This window comes from Ruditapes philippinarum, unplaced genomic scaffold (assembly GCF_026571515.1).
Source record: "Ruditapes philippinarum isolate M1 unplaced genomic scaffold, ASM2657151v2 ctg12621_1_1_1_1, whole genome shotgun sequence".
Taxonomy (NCBI): Eukaryota; Metazoa; Mollusca; class Bivalvia; order Venerida; family Veneridae; genus Ruditapes; species Ruditapes philippinarum.
The window spans coordinates 55462-72960 of NW_026858758.1; the positions used below are offsets into that span (position 1 = coordinate 55462).

At 32.9% G+C, this 17499-nt stretch overlaps 1 protein-coding gene across 1 annotated transcript in view; it reads right to left on the reverse strand.

Moving 5' to 3' along the window:
* The window catches only part of LOC132754145 (uncharacterized), a 69551-nt gene extending 55453 nt beyond the window's left edge, over positions 1-14098 (reverse strand). Inside the window, exon 1 of the mRNA XM_060744739.1 lies at positions 13777-14098. The gene's annotated coding sequence lies outside the window, so the exon portion shown is untranslated. The remainder of the gene's footprint in view (positions 1-13776) is intronic.
* Between the last annotated feature and the right edge of the window lie 3401 nt (positions 14099-17499).

Consider the following 17499-nt stretch of genomic DNA (forward strand, 5'->3'; position numbering starts at 1 on the left):
CCTTTTGGCAGATAGAACAGTTATACTGATTTATTATTTTGTATGAGGTCAGAATATGATGTAACTTTGTTTATATGTTGCTACTTCCATGACAAATAATTTCACATTCTGTACTTTTTCTTTCAGTTGATAACCATCTCGCATGCTCTCAAACAATTGTTTAAACGTTATAATACTTAAGTCTGCCAATTCTTAAGAAGGAACAAAATGAATTCTGTGTTTCTTAGGCATAATGTGCCTTTAATGCAATGGTCATTGAGTTTTGTGGTGGTGGGGGTAGCAACGTTGTTGATGTTTTGTCTGAATTGTCAGACGTTATATAATAAAATATAGAATTTTGAACAGCATCTTCTAACGAATAACTGTTAGTTTCGTCGAAAAAACAATCATTTCATATATCACCTGGGAATGGCCCTACAATTTATTTTGTTCTTTTTTCAATAACCTAAACCGACTCGTGAGTTGCGCAATCAAGTTCCATCCGTTTCTTTGGTGTCATATTTGGTCCATTAAAATATCGCCTGTTAAGATTGACGAGAAATTTAGCTCGATTATTTTAGGAATAGGGAACAATTGTACTTGTCGGCGTTACTTTTTTTGTTATGTGTGTGCGTGCAAGTTGGAGTATAGAGAATTAATTGAAACTTCACACTTATTAAAGAGCTAAATGGGAGGGCACTATCCAATGCACATTTCTTTAATGTGGAATTTTAGAGAACTATGACCCTTTTTGAAATTCTACATTTAACAAGCTCTTGAACTATCACTCACCGAGATTTTATTATCAAGCACTGAGAACACACTGTCGAGCACACTGCTGTTAATAATAATACCGAGATATGATATTCCCTTTTGAAGAACTTTCATTATAGTCACTGTCACTGTAAATGAGTTACAGTTCTCGAAAGAAACATGTGGGTGTAAAGGTTAATATTGACGATTTTGTTATATTTTGATTCTCACATTGATTAAGTTAAGCACGCGACAAAAAAGAGAACTGTACTAAGGTATTTATTCTTTTTTATTTACAGCTGGTCATCTATGGAACATGTATCATGAGTTTTTAAAGTCTTGAACTGATTCTTGATTTGTTTTAGATTTTTTGAAATGATTGGTAATGAAGACAGTGTATATAATGAAGTTTTATATTCATTATGTTAGTTATACAATGTATATGTATGTAAATAGTAGTTTATAGTGAAATGTATTTTTACTAAGTGAAAGATGCTATACAGTTACAAGTAGTTTTTCTTATGTTTGTAAAAAATTATGAGAGCAATAAGTCATATTTAAATAAGTAGATTCTGATTCAAATTGATTTGTTTAATTTCAATTATAAGTACAGTGATATTGTCTGTAATGTATTTGTGATGCCTTATTTTCTTTTTAGGTCCATTTCTCTTTTAAATTGTATGTATTAGACAAAATAAATATACGACAGTGCATCAATAAATTTGTTAATCAATTCAGTAGCGTCAAAATTACTGCTCCGTTTAAAATGAAACTTTAAATGCTGCGAAAATTATATCGTACTTTGTATAATACTTTGACTTCATCACTTATGACGCCATAAACCGTAAATGACTTCACGTTACGGGCGTCCGTTCGAACATGGAGTAACACAGCGTAAACGAACAGCGCATCGTTATAAAATATTACACAAAACTCGGACAGTCCTTTTCCGATATTCATGAAAATTTGCAAACAGTTTACGGAGAGGCTGCTCTGTCACAAGGTGTCATAAAGCGGTTTAAAACGGTAGAGAGGCACCTGAAGACGACATTCGTGCAGGTAGAGCAGTGACTGACTGTTACAGATGAAGAAACAGTGACTGCCATTCAGGAGTACATACTCCGAGATAGACGAGTAAGTGTGGATGTACTTTTTTGAATCAGAAAGCAAACGTCAGAGTTCCGTCCGGAAGCATCCTTCCTCGCCTTCCCCTACAAAAGCGATAATTTCCAAGTCAGCCGGGAAGGTTATGACCATTATATTCTGTGATACATACACTGTAGTGCTAAACCACTTTGTTTCTCCGAAAACGACAGTCACTGGGAACTATTATGCAACATTACTTTGAAAGGGTCTCATGGCGGCAATAAGGACAATAAGGAGAAAGCGCTCACATCTACTTAGATTTGGATTCATATTACATCACGACAACGCTCCGAGTCATTCAAGACACACTGTCATGGAAACACTAGAACAACTCAACGCCGAACATAGCAGTGTGTGACTTCTGGCTGTTTCCAATTTTAAACTAGAAATGTGTCCATAGGACACGAGTGGCCCCACACTCCACCGATTTGTCAATCTTATGTCTCTCGGTTAATTTTGTTTGGCTACATGTGCCCAGGCTAAAAACTAAAAATCTCTTATGAAGTAAAGGCAAATACTACAAATACTGAATAAATCCACAAGAAAACCCCAAGGTGCATAAGTACACATGCTGACCAACATTCTTGTAAATTTTCAGGCCTACAGGTCAAATATTTTTGAGTTACTTGTAACATAAATTGAATATTGTAAAAAGTTACTAATTCAAGGGCAACAACTCTAAAAATACTAAATATATCCACACGAAAATACCCAGGTGCATAAGTACACATGCTGACCAACATTCCTGTAAGGTTTTATGACTATAGGTCAAATACTTTTTAGTAACGTGTGAAACAAGTTAAAAATTGGACATTTTTACTAATTCAAGGGCGATAACTTTAAAAATACTAAATATATCTACCTAAAAATACCCAGTTGCACAACTACACATGCTGATCAACATTCCTGTAAGGTTTCATGACTCTATGTCAATTACTCTTTGAACTTCGTGCGACAAATAAAGGGACGGATGGACGGACGGACGGACAAGAGTAAAACTAAATCCCCCCCCCATTTAGTGGGTGCACAAAAACAGTCTTTGGGTACGAAATTTGAGTCAAGAGAGGAACTGAGGTGTGCCGTGGACAAACAGCTGCGGAAGATTTCACGTGAAGGGCTACAACACGTATTCGCGTTATAGGTCGAGAGCTGGAACAAGTGCAAATCGTGCATGAGACGTTACTTTGAGAAGGAGTAATCATTTTCGGTACTTGAATTAAATCTTTTGAAAGTTCATGAATTTATTGGTGCACCCTCGTATGTAGTTAAGAATCTGATAGTGAGGTCTTGCCCTGAGACCATAAAGAGGCCCAGCTGCTAGGTTAGTAGTAAAAGTGCTTTATATCTGAAGACGCGCATTTGATGTATAACAGAACCTTTTTTACAACAAATACAAACAACTGGCAAAAAATCTTGAAATTATTTAAAAATACAGCAATATCGTATGTCCATCGAAGCACATGCCCTCCATCATTGTATGTAAAAAAGAAGCTCAAGAAGGCAATCACCATAAATTGTTTTGACTTATGAACTACCATAATAATGAAAAAAAGAAATTAAAAATTAAATATGCTTTTCATTAAGGCATTTTTACGACACACTCGGATTTATGTTTGAGTTCCATGTTAGATGTATTTAATATGTAAAATAACTTATTATTTTGAGTAAACCAGCAGTTTTTAGTGGTCTATCATATTTTTTGAGGTGCCAAATTCTGGACAACTAGTCAACCAGTTATTTGAGCTTTTGTTGTCTAGCTGTCAAGTTTAAAAAAAAAAGTTGTAATTCTTGTTATTAGATGTCATAACCCTTTTCATTAGTTAGCTCCAAGAAATAATTTAAAAACATACAAACTAGATGCGGGTATTATAAATTTTCATGACCTCTTTAGCCATTTTGTCAAGCTTTGCAACCAATTCGCTCGTTTTGAATGAAGTATATAACAACCACCACGCCTGCTCTTTGATAAAACTCTAATCATATTTAAAGTTTAAGTTAAACTCGATTCACTAGTCAAGAAAAGCGTACGCTAAAATGGTCAATAAGGACGCTATAAAGGAATATATCGAATACTTTTGTCAGTTTTATGTTTTGGTAGGTTTTTATTATCTTCTAAGACGTGTCTATAGGTTAAAGATAGAAAAATGTGAAAATGCGTTATATACCTTTTTTCATGATGTACACATTTTACATGTATAGCACATTTTGTACATATGAACAATTTAACTTACTTTGTATTGTAAATTTAAACTTAAAAAAAAACGTTGTTAAAGTATTACACGCAACTGATCATGTGGCCACTGTTGCTAGGTTAATTATATCTTATATGACATGATTGGTCAACAATAAATATACACTGCTTAATTGTCTGGCGCAGAAGATCAATATCTATAATGTATCATTCACAATACTTCAAGATTGCCTTAATTATAATTGGTAACAATACATATGTATGTAAATGTATTAACGGTAGTTTTAGTTTTGTAAGATAAACAACCTTGGTATGTCTATTGAAACTCGCTCGGTCGTAAAGCACAGAGAATCTTTTACAAAACAAATACTTGTTATTATTCCAGATACCACAACGACGCAAATGAAATATTTATCCCTTGACCTTTTAAATAATTGAACAAAGAAACAAATTTAGCTCCGATAATCAACCAAATCTTAAAATCACTTGAATAAACTTATTGACATGCCAGAAGAAACGGTACCTCTTCTGTCTACCCATTTCTCAATTTATCAGTAAAATTAAATCAAGATGATTTATAAAATAAAAATATATTCATTGCAATAACTTTTATAACTATAAACCATTTTTGTTTATAAAAACATCGGCACTTAATTAGATAACATATTGTTGCCGCGCCGGCATATTGAAAATCTCACTGGGTTGTGTAATCGTTTGTATTAGCTGCAAGCAATAATATGGTTAAATAAACTCTAAATTTGCACCTTACAAACTACTGATATTGATAAATTGTGTTGACATTGACTTAAAAAATATTATTGAGATTCAGAATATATATTTGATTTACTGTTATGATTACGCTTATATTCTAGTATATAAATCACGTCTCTTAAAAGTCTGTCACGGTTCAGAACTGTTCACTATTAAGGGGAGAAGATGTGTAAGCGGCCGGATAGCTCAGCCGGTAGAGCCGCGGAACGGTATTTCGAAGGTCCCGGGTTCGAGTCCCGGTCAGGCGGCACATTTTTCTCACCCTGTGACATTTGGCGCCCAACGTGGGGCCGTGAATGAATATGCTCAGAGTTTAATTTACATTGCTCTGTAACTCTGTGAAATTCGAGGACGAATTTCAATAAAGCAGGGGAGTATGTCACGGTTCAGAACTGCTCATTATTAAGGGGAGAATATGTGTAAGCGGCCGGATAGCTCAGCCGGTAGAGCCGCGGAACGCCACGGTATTCCGAAGGTCCCGGGTTCGAGTCCCGGTCAGGCGGCACATTTTTCTCACCCTGTGACAAGTCGTTTCGTTGTCTGTATATGTAAGTTTACAAACCTTCACTTGAAAAATGTACTTAACGTACATAAAAAAGTTATTCATAAATAAGCATTATCAAAAAAGAAAAGCGGCGTTCAATGAACGCAACACCCACACGACCCAGCAACAAGAACCAGTGGCAAGGAGCCCAGGAGGACCCCAAACAAAAACAGGACATGGCGCTAGACAGAGCATGGACAATCTAATCACTAAAATGATACATGAGAAGAAATAATAGTTACCGACAAGGAAATCAAAGAAAACAAATAAATTATTGACCAATAGGCCCACTAAGTAAAAGGACACAGGGGAAGGGGATAGGAGATTTGGGGAGAGGGTGGGGCAAAATTAAAGAAATAAAACTAGAGGCAACAGGGAAGACACTTACCGTAGACGAGAAAGCAAGACGGGTCACTAACAAAAGTGTCACCAAAGTTTAGAGTCTTTATAGATTCTAAATTTCAAAAAATTTTGGCATTTCACAGAATAAAATTTCAGCTTGTTCCAAAAAATATGATAAACAAGATCAACAAGGAAAGGCGGCGTTCAATGAACGCAACCAATACTTTCAAAAAGAAATGCCACGAGCAACACCAAAAAATGAGACAAGCAGACGGTTCTTTCGCCTGCATTACCAAGAAAGATTAAAGTTGGAATTTTAGCACATTTGGTTTGATTCACTGATAATACTATCACCCATTATTTTTACATTTTTTTGTCTAAATCTTGACTTGGTATATATCAGCGCTACAAATAAGACACGTTTCTGGATTCCAAAGTGCCAATTTTACGGTTTTAAGCATGTCTCGATAAAACGAAACCCCGATTATACCAGTAACAGGGATATTCCAGAAATTGGTTGTAAGGTGCAGGCATTTCACCATAAGAAGATTTGATTTGGTTGAACATATGCCCCTGCCAAATACGTTATAAACGCAGTGACAACATTTTCAAATCACCCCTCCTGCTGAATTATCTAAAAATGTTACAAATTATATGTCATTAATTTGTAGCTTAACTTCGAATAGCTTGAAGGATTTTTGCGATGTATTGACTATTCTAGACGTAATGACTCGTTGTCTAAAAATTGCAGTACTTTCTTTCATTTAAGATAAGTTTTGCAAAAGAGATATTTGACTTCGTAGATATGACTTTTTTAGATAGGATGATTTTATTATAAATTGGTGATGTGATGACATATATGAACTGAAATATGTGACATCTCAACATATTCATTTGTATGACATTATTAAATAGTTTTATTTCTCTCACTTGGAAGTGGACATCAGGTGTTTGCACGACAAAACTTTAAAACTATGGCAACATTAAGAATTTATATCAAAGACGTCCTAGAAATGTTATTTAGAACGCGTTTCACATTAAAACTCGGAAATAACAACTCGTGCTATGTATATACTTAATATTTTTTTTACATTAATATAATTTTCATTTACCGAAAAAGTAAGGGGCAAGTTGTTAATCTCTTTTCCTATTCAAATAATTAAAACACAATTTGCTAAATGTACGAGATAGTTTTAGCTGCACATATTATCGTATTATTGGTTGAACAAAATAATATCCATTGCAATGTGAAGTCGTTTAAATTTGTCCTTAAAATCAATAATAAAGTGTATTCGTACCCAAAGCACCGTGACGAATAGATCAATAATAAAGTGTATTCATACCCAAAGCGCCTTGACGAATAGGTCAGTAAGATCTAAATATGCAAACAATTGAAAGCATTGAATATCAACGCCGCTGTTTAAAGTGAAATATTTCACGAGAATAAATTCATAATTTTCAGTTAAAATGTATTTTAATACCATTTATTCTTAAAATAAAACGCTGAACATAATTTTCAGTAATAAGATACTTATCGTATATATTGAGAATACAAACAGAGCAGAATAAGTGAATAAATGATAAATTAGTTTGTTTCCTATGATAAAATAGTGGAAAAGGGAAATCGTATTGTATAATACACCACATGGTATAATCACAGCTGCCCGTTAAATAAAAACGGCATGGCAGTCGGCCCGTCGGACTAGTGATCCTTGCGGGTTCAAACCCCGTCAGGGTCAAGCCATTGTTTCCTTCAGTAAGAAACTTTACACGCTTATGGTTCAAGAGCGGATTCGAGTTAAAGGTTAATAGCTTCCTACTCAATCTGACTAAAATAAGTTCTGCATAAACTAACTTAGTAAACTTATTTAGCTAAACAATAGAAAAAAGTTATCTACGCAAAACAGTTTAAAAACTTGAGAAAATAAATTGAGAAATAAATTTATTTACTTCTGTATAGGGAGCGATCAATTAACAAGGTAGAAACGCACTTTAATAAAAACGATGAAGTTATATTTGGCACAAATAACAAAGAGTTAATGCACTAACGTCAATGCTTAAAAAGTAAATTTCTAAACATAATATCAAAAGTATTTTCTTTAAGGTATATTGTGTGAATTTATAAACCTGTCAAATAATAGAAAGATCGATATATTTTGGGTAAGATCGATGGATAAACGCGGTAACACGGGTTTGATTTTAATTTGATACTCGTATTAAATAATTATACTTAGCGTTATATCGTAATTGAAGAGGTTTGTACATGTCCTACTTGTGGTACGACCGAGACCGCGAAGGTCCATGATTTTTTTTTCTTATCTATATTTGAAACATTATTGAAGCTATGACAGTTTTAGTTGTTTTGTCTGTTTTTAAACATTCTTTGTTAATAAGTTATTTTATTTTTTAATATAAAAAGTCAACCGGATTCAAATCAAGATCCATAAAAGAAAATTAAAAATAAGCAGTGTTTTATACGTGTCTATTTTTTTTGCAAGCACTTAACCAGTTCTATTAAAATATGCTGCAAAAATAAAGGAGGAAAACAATTGTAACAGTAAGGTTCACTTAACCAACTGTGCTAATGCGAATGTTATGACTACCTTTACATTAAACTATTGAAGATATAAATTATTCATTCTATATAATAAGAACAAGAAATAGTTTATTTCGGTAACTTATGCATTTACAGTATCTCGTTACATACAATTATAACAAATATAATAATTCTGTGGTCACATGACAAACGCAAAAATGAAAAAAATAAGAAGAAAAAAAAGTTTTAACTGATGACATTCTAGAAAATTTGTTTTCAAACGGAGAACCGACAGCTGCAAATAAAGGAACAAAGAACATCACAACATCATTATCATTTATAGAGATAAAAAAAGTTCCAGTAAGAAGAAAAACACCAAAAACAAAAAGACGTGAAAGATAACAGCGTCAAAAATTTAGTATTATAATAAGGACAATAAGTTGAACCAATTAACATTACAAAATGTGTTATGAATTAACAACTGGTAGTAACAATTCTTGTCTCTTTTTATTGGCTACATCTATATATTTTCCTAAATTTACAAGTATAGCTTTATTATCTGATTGTAGTAAATCTACTAATTTATACATAGAAGGTCTAATATAGTAATAACGCTTGATAAATCTTCTTCGAATATCTTGATAACATGGACAAACTAAAATAAAATGATATTCATCTTTAATTTCTTGTAAGTTACATAACTGACATAATCGTTCATTTCTTTGTATTCTATTACGTCCGTATCTTCCGGTTTCAATCCTTAAGTTATGAGCAGAAATTCTAATTCTACAAATATTCATACGTATACCTTTGCAATAAATATTTCTTAAATAAGGTTCAAAACAAAAGTCTTTTTTGATATAACTATACAAAGTGTTTAGTACGATATTGTTTTCTATGTCTGAATGCCATTTTTGCCTAAAACAATCAATAACTCTTTGCTTAAATTCAGATAAAAAGAAACTGCTTTTGATATTTAACGGGTTGTCCCACACATAAGAAAAGCCAAATTCATTTAATATGGATTTTACATTTTGAGCCCAATTATTTACACCAGTCAAACTATTGCTTACTGTATATCTATAAATTTCTTTCAGTATAATATTATCCGTATTTACAAGCTTAAGCCAAAATTTAATGATTTGTACGTATCTGTTGATATGTAAGGGGTATCTACCTAATTCGCCATACATTATTACTAGCACATTGTTTTACTCCTAATATTGATTTGCAAAACTTAAGGTGTACCCTTTCTATATCTTTAGATTTAGTAAAACCCCAAATCGGGCATGCATAATTAAGTATTGAGCCAACAAAGGCATCGAATAATTGTAGTGAAACAGGAGTATTTGAATGATATTTGTTTATCTTATTCAATAAAATGCTCATAGCTTTTAAACCTTTCCCTACTAAGCACTGTGTATTTAAAACAAAAGAGCCTGTATAATTAAAAACAACCCCTAGATAATTAAAATCGTTTACAACTTCAATATGTCTCCCATTATAATACCATTTTTATAATATCTCGTACATACCGTTGGCAGAATAGAAGTATACAATGTATATTGTTTACAGCTCACCTTTGTATATTGTATTGTTTACAGGCCATTATTGGTCATATATTGTTTCATGCATATTGGAAAGATCAGAAGGGGTGGTTAATCTAGTTTAATTGTTTTGAGTTATTGAATATAAGTTACATGATTCGGCTTTGTCAGCCATGATTGATTTTAACTAAGTTCTTCCAAAATTAAAGTAGACCAATTTAAATTTGATATAAAGCCAAACCTCAGAAAGTAAAACAATTTATAGACAATGCACATAAAACATAAAATTATAACAAAAAGAATATTGTAGCAGTGTTAATATTTCATCATTTAATCATTTTATAAAATATTTATATATTTTGTTCACACTGTGGCTTTAATGTTCACGGGTCATCCTTGGCCTTTTATTTTCTCCTACAGACGAAGACAGTTTGCTAGATAAACAAGACATTGCCAGAGGCGAGGCCGAGGATAAATTCTTGTTCTTCCTAGCAAAATGTCCTCTTCACGTTTGTGAGAAGGCACTTTTGAAGAAAATACGAGTAACAATATTTGACATTTACGACGATGAAGTTTAAACTTCAAGAAAAATTAATAAAAACGTTTAATAATAAAATGATCTAAGAAATAAAAAGAGCATCGAATCACGAGGCTATCTGATTTGTAGGAGGGGGCGTAGTCCCGGAGTTTAGATCAGATTGCCGGGTGTTTTGATGTTCTTTCTCTTTTGTATCATAGTCAAAAATAAAAACACGTTCCATGATGTCACAATATGAAACCCCAGAAAAAAAGTTACAATGAACGAGCTTTCCCTTTCTTTGTCGTAATATGTAAACCCCAGACAAAATGACCAAGTCAATGGGCATGCTCTTGAGTGCGGGTAACTAATACATGCACTCCAGTTAACGCACTGCACATGTACATGTATACGATGTAACTCTAGACATATTTACAACAGAAAGGTCCCAACACTAAATACAATTAAAAATAATGTATGTTCTTGTTGAAAATATAGAACTATATATAAAATATAAAATATTCACTTGGCCTATAGGACAACATACTTTGTGTGCACTTATCATAATATTTTAAACAGACAGACACTTTCATTCATTAACATACAATGTTAAAGTGACTGCTTTCAATAGAGATACATAGAACTTTACTAAATTCGATAATGTTGACTATCAACATTGAAACAGACACTAGTTGGTATCATAGTTTGGGGACCTTTATGTTGAAAATGTGTCAGAGGTAAATCGACTTTTACTGCCGGATGGTCTCTTGTAAAAAAGTAGCGTCTGAAAATTCCCATTACACGTCGCGATATTTTAGAAGACCGTTGTTGGGGAACAAGAAGTTTCGGCCAATAACTTTTCCCCTCAGCTCTTTTGTAGAATTTCTACAACACTTGCAAAACAATGTGGCTGATTTCTTTCTGTTCCTCGACTTTTTATCTGGATGACTAGAGTCAAACCATGGACGCTACCGGCCACTGGAGTCAAAATATTACTTGCTGTTTCCGACAAATGTAATAATTAATCGAGGTTAATACATTCCCCAGCGGGTTAGAAATGGCCGCAAATGGCCACCATAGTTTGCAGTGCGTAAATTACTTTCTTTGCTACCTTCACAATATTTTTCTTTTAAATAGTATAAATTTCCAAACTTTACATATAAAAACAATTATGAGAGTCTAGACGTTATTGTTTGTTAAGAAAGATAACAACTTTGTTATATTTAACGCACAGTTTTTATGTACAGTGTTTACTTTTTATTGATTCTATGGTTTAAAATGTCATTATAAGTTTGCAAAGATTTGTAGTTGTTTTCGTCAAATTTTTCAAACTTAATTTATTATTGATAATTTTTTTTAATGACGTGAATGAATAAATCTAAACAGCGTCTTAACTTTGCTAGACTGTCTTTAATCTTTATTGAAATATGTAATAAAGGGACGTTTGAATAATTGTTTTAAAGCCTCAGAAACAATTTGTTTTACTTCTTTTCAAAGGCGAACATAATTTAAATTATGCTTAAATAATAGTTTTAGAGGATGTCAAATCATTGTTACCTGAAGTAAATAGGATAAAAGTGAAAAGATTAGTTATAAAAGAAGCAATTGTAAACAAAATAGTATTTTGACTGCCATACAAAATACTAATTACCTATAATTGTACATATTGTCAAATAGCAACAGATGAAGAACAGAGGATGTTGCAAATGATTAACTTTTAATTTTGTAAAGATACATCAAACTTAAACAAGATATGTTTGTGAAACATGTATGCCCCCTATTGTCAGCCAATTAGTTATGTGGTCATGTTGTTATGACTGACTTGACCTAGTGACCAAAAATTCAATAGCGGTTTTTACTGGTCATGAATAGTCTCTATGTATTTGTGACTTTAAAAGTTGTGTGCAGCAATTTTATGAAAAAAGTTATCATCAAATAATATATGAATAAATTTAAAGAATCATGTTGGCCTCCTTTATGGCAGCCAATTCGTTATAATTATTACATAAGACCTTGAAATGTATATACCAAAAGCATCTTTAGTTTAATAAAAAACATCAACCAAGGAAGATGAGTTATTGGTCGGAAACCGTTTATACCTACCAGGTCAATATGACTTTGACCTTTGACCACTTAACCCCAAAATCAATAGGTGTCATCTACTAGTCATGAACAAACATCATACCAAGTTTGAAATTCCTAAGCCTAAGCGTTCTTTAGTTATTGATCGGAAACCGTCTTTACCTAAAAGGTCAATGTGACCTTGAACTTTGACCCCTGGACACCAAAATCATTAGAGTTCATCTACTAGAGATGAACAATCATCATACCAAGTTTGAAGTTCCTATGCTGAATCGTTCTTTAGGCATTGACCTTAGCTTTTGACCCTTTAATCCCAATGTCAATAAGGGTCATCTACTGATCACGTACAATCATCATCCTAAGTTTGAAGCTCCTAGGTCTGAGCCTTCTTCATTTATTGATTGGAAACCGTTTTTACCTACCGAGGTCAATGTGACTTTGCGTTTGACCCCTTGACCCAATATTAATAGGGGTAAACTGCTGGTCACGTACAATCATCATGCCAAATTTGAAGTTTGAAGTTCTAGGCCTAAGCGTGCTTTGGTTATTGATCGTGCTATAGTTATTGATCGGAGACCATTTGGTCTACGGACCGACGAACCGACCGACAGACATATATTAGCCCAGCAAATTGTGCGCTTTATGGCTTTTTATTATATAGACGATGGTCGCCCTTTGAAAAATCAGATCATAAAATCGGTCGGTCTTGCAGTCGAAATATTGAGACTACAAAGCAATAATCTTTGAAGGGGGCATAAAAAGATTTTGAGGCATAAAAATAAAAGCATTTATGAGACATAATGGGCCTTTAAGATTAATTTATTTTATGTTTTCTAATGAAATGTTCAGAAAATCAATTTCATTTTTAATTTCTGATTACATTAATGATTTTAAGTCTGCACGAAGGCAGACCTATCTTTGCACGTGTTTTACATGATCCGGTCTATCTGACAGGACTAGACCTGTACACGATTAAAAGAGAGACCTCGTAACGGATCTTCGTTTGTTTAATCAGCTCTAACCGAAAAATAAAGACCTGTCAATAAATGAGGTGTGTAAATAAATGAAAACTAAAGATATCCCGATAGAGAATAACCGATCGAGTCTTATTTCCGAAGCTAAAAAACAATAAGATCATTTCAATTACTTTGTCAGTTTTATGTTTTTAAAGGCACATATGAACTTCGCGTGGCAATGACTCACACTATACCCCTGTTCCCCTCTACAACCCAAAATCCTTAAACATCATCCAAACATCATAAGTATTGACAAAATAAATATTATGAAGAAAACAAATATGACTCTAAACGTACGACAGTAGATTTTTCTGTTATCTTTAAAATAGAAAGGTGAGAAAAAAGCACGTACCTGTTTTTACAATTACTGTTGTCCTACTTTAGAAATATCCAAAAGGAATCACATATAAACAGTCTTGAAAATTATGTTTTCTATGCAAAAATGTACATTATAAACCATTATCATGATATACACAATTTATAACACATCTTGTACATATGAACAAGTCTATATAACTGACGTTGTATTGTTATTTTAAAACTTTTAAAAGCGGGGTTAAAATATCACACGCAACTGATCACGTGGCTACTTTGTTACTAAGGTCATTGTACCTTATATATCATGATTGGTCGTTGATACTATCAAAACAATAAATATACACTGCTTGATTGGCTGGTTTAGAAGATCAATATTGAATCATTCCCAATACTTCTATGATACCGATTTATGTTTATGTATAGTACCCTGGTATGTTAACATCTTATGAAACTTTCTCAGTCGTAAAGCACAGAGTATCTATTACAAAACAAATACCATACACCAGGCAATACCAGAGACCACAATGACACGGATATGAAACCGAAAATAAAATATTTCTCTCTTGTCATTTTTAAGCAATGTACAGGAAACAAAAATAGCCCCGACAATCAATCATTTCTTAAAAACACTTGTTGAAAGTAACTGACATGCCAGAAAAAATAAACTGCACCTCTTTTGTCAATTAAACTATTTCTAAATTTATCATTAAAAGTAAATGAAGATGATCTATAAAATAAACAAACATTCATTGCAATTATGGATATAATTATCAGGATTACATGTTAATCTGTTTTTTTTTTTTGTTGTTGTTGTTTATAAAAACATCGGCCCTTAATAAGTCATTTCATGAGTTAATTTGGAATGTTGCCGCATCGGTATATTGGAACACTCACTTTGTTGTGTAATCGTTTGTGGAGCTGCGTTAAATAATAAATTGATAAATTGTGTTGACATTGATTATTGAGATTCAGAATATATATTTGATTTACTATTATAATTACGCTTATGTTAATATATATTAATCACTTCTCCCAAAAGTCGTTGTCTTTTTATACGTTAGTTTACAGACATTCACTTGAAAAGTTAATAAACATTTACTTATCGAAAACGAATCAATAAACATAAGAAAGTTAATCTTAAAGTAAATTTATATAAGATAATTTTTTCCAATTCCACTTAAATACATTGACCTAAACATAGCATCATCAAACGTTAAAGTGACAGGCATATCGACAATTACCTTCTTTTATTTAAGTAATATATGAATGGTCAACCACTTATAAATTTGTAAATATTTACTTACAAAATCACGATCGTACCATCGCGTTTTCATCATCGTACTATCGTGTTTTCACCATCGTACCATCGCATTTTTACCAACGTACCATCGTGCATTGTGGGTACCGACTAAATAAAAAATCACAATTGTCCAAACGGAACACCATATGCGGAAACTTTGGTGTTGTTTTTTTTTGGACAGATTACCATTACTAGTATTCCTGGTGTAAATTATAATATTTGCTGTTTGTATTACCGACTATACACTGTAGATTTTATACGTTAAGTTTAATACTTCTCTATTCATGTATTAAGGACACTGTCTACGGTTATTACCTAACATGCCCACATGTTTTATACTATCTTATTGAAATTAAATTAAAACATGTTTATAAAGAACTAAAACAGTCATATAGTGTAATTCAGGCTCTATACTTTCCGTAACAGATTTAAAAACTTCAAACTTATAAATACATGTATTGATTTTTGTCAAATATAAAGGGATGTATGTAGTAAAACTACGACAAAATAAGTTTGCTGTTTATCTCCCTTATAGTTCAGAGGCGCCCTAAGAAAAGTGTTTATTTTTTGCGCATGACACAAATCAGCCGCCATAGTTGTGTCAAGTTGATTCTAGACTGCAAATATTTTAGAAGAAAATAAAAAAAGTCAAATTTTATCGTGTTCCAATGTTTTTAAAAAAGAAAGGCCACGAGCAACACGAAAAAAATGAGACAAGCAGACGGTTATTTTGCCTGCATTACCGAGGAAGCTTCGAGTTTGTCTAGCTGCTAGTAACACCAGAGAAAAACGTCAGAATGTACTGACATTTTTTGTTCGTCATATTGCCAAAAATGTTTAAAGTTGGCAGACAGTTTAGACCATGGTCTGCGAGTCGTGCAAGAATATGTGGCTTATCCGTTTGCGGAATATTCCGACGACGAAAAGAATTTCTACATGGTACAAGTTTCAGTAAATAAGTTTTTCAAGGTACCCTGTCACAAAGGCGTCGCATGCTGCAGAAAGCCGTCCTCAGAATCAGCAGTCAACAAACAGGAAACCAGTTTCATGCTTAAAGTGCGGGCAATGTGTCGCGTGGACGTGCCAGTGGATGGGTATGCCATTACACAGATAGTTTATAAATTATGAATCACTTTTGATAAATAATGTTTTGGAGTCTTGTCACGGATATACGTGAGTTCTCTCTCGGGAGGATAGGGCTTTCAAAGAGGAACTTGTAAATATTTTGTTGGCACACAATAAAATAGAAATATGGAGTCAATGAAAAAAATAACAGCTGTCGCTAAAAGTTCTCATTTCTTGTGTTATTGATAATTCCAAGCGAAATACATACACATGTCATAGTAATTCATGTTTACAATGTTTTATAACATCAAATATACCTGTAAATATATTGTTGGCACACAATAAAAAAGAAATACGGAGTCAATGAAAAAAAAAATAAAAGTTCTCATTTCTTGTGCGCATGCGTAAAGGTTGGTGTGACCGAATTCAAAAATGAAAAGAATGAGGCCCGTCAACGTGTTACAGGTCAAATGAAGTTATTAGTATGAAGTTGAATAACGATATGAATGATTGAAAAAGAGACGATAGGGGAATGATATAGAGTATGGGTATGAATTACAGAGTATTCTAGCAAAGACAAAATGACCCTGTGTCTGATAATGTTGATATTGAGAAATTGAAATCAATCTATAAATACCCTTAAAATTTTTATCATTCTCACATAAGTATGAGAAGCAAATGATTTAATTAAAGTAGTGTCTCTGGTCGGAAGATCTCAGGCATAAACTAAAGCACTGACAAGTGGAGGAGCCAGGGGAAACATTTATAATGATAAAAGTGTTGATTTGGAAGGATACAAGTTTCCTTCTAAAACGTTACAAATGGTCTGTTTAGCTGAAAAAAAAATAACAGGTCTACCAGAATAATGTTTTGTATTTGTTTCGCTTGAGATTCGTACCCTTCTCATTAATGGTTGCATCGAAGAGGTTTCGGAGGCGCCATATGGAGTTAACCCGTTAAATGTTGCATATACTTATGTTAGAATAGTAACCCGCCTTTAGTCTTAAACTGCCGACATATAAAAGTACACGTTAAATGTTGCATATACTTATGTTAGAATAGTAACCCGCCTTTAGTCTTAAACTGCCGACATATAAAAGTACAAATTTTGCTATGAATGCCATGACTTAATTTGACACGTCGTCGCTTGAAAAACGTTTTGTTCTAAGTGCCAATTTGTTGTTTTTGAGAAAAAAGCATGTAAAGATTTAGTAATGCATAACTTTTTTATTTATTGTCGGATTTTGAAAATTTAAAAACTACTAAACGTGGTGTCAGGAGAACAACTCAATATCGTTAAAGATATGTGGATTTTAATATTTCCTTGCTTAAAAACCTAAAAAAACATTTGGAGATAGAACAGTCCTTGTAACTTTTTTTCAAAAATTGTTA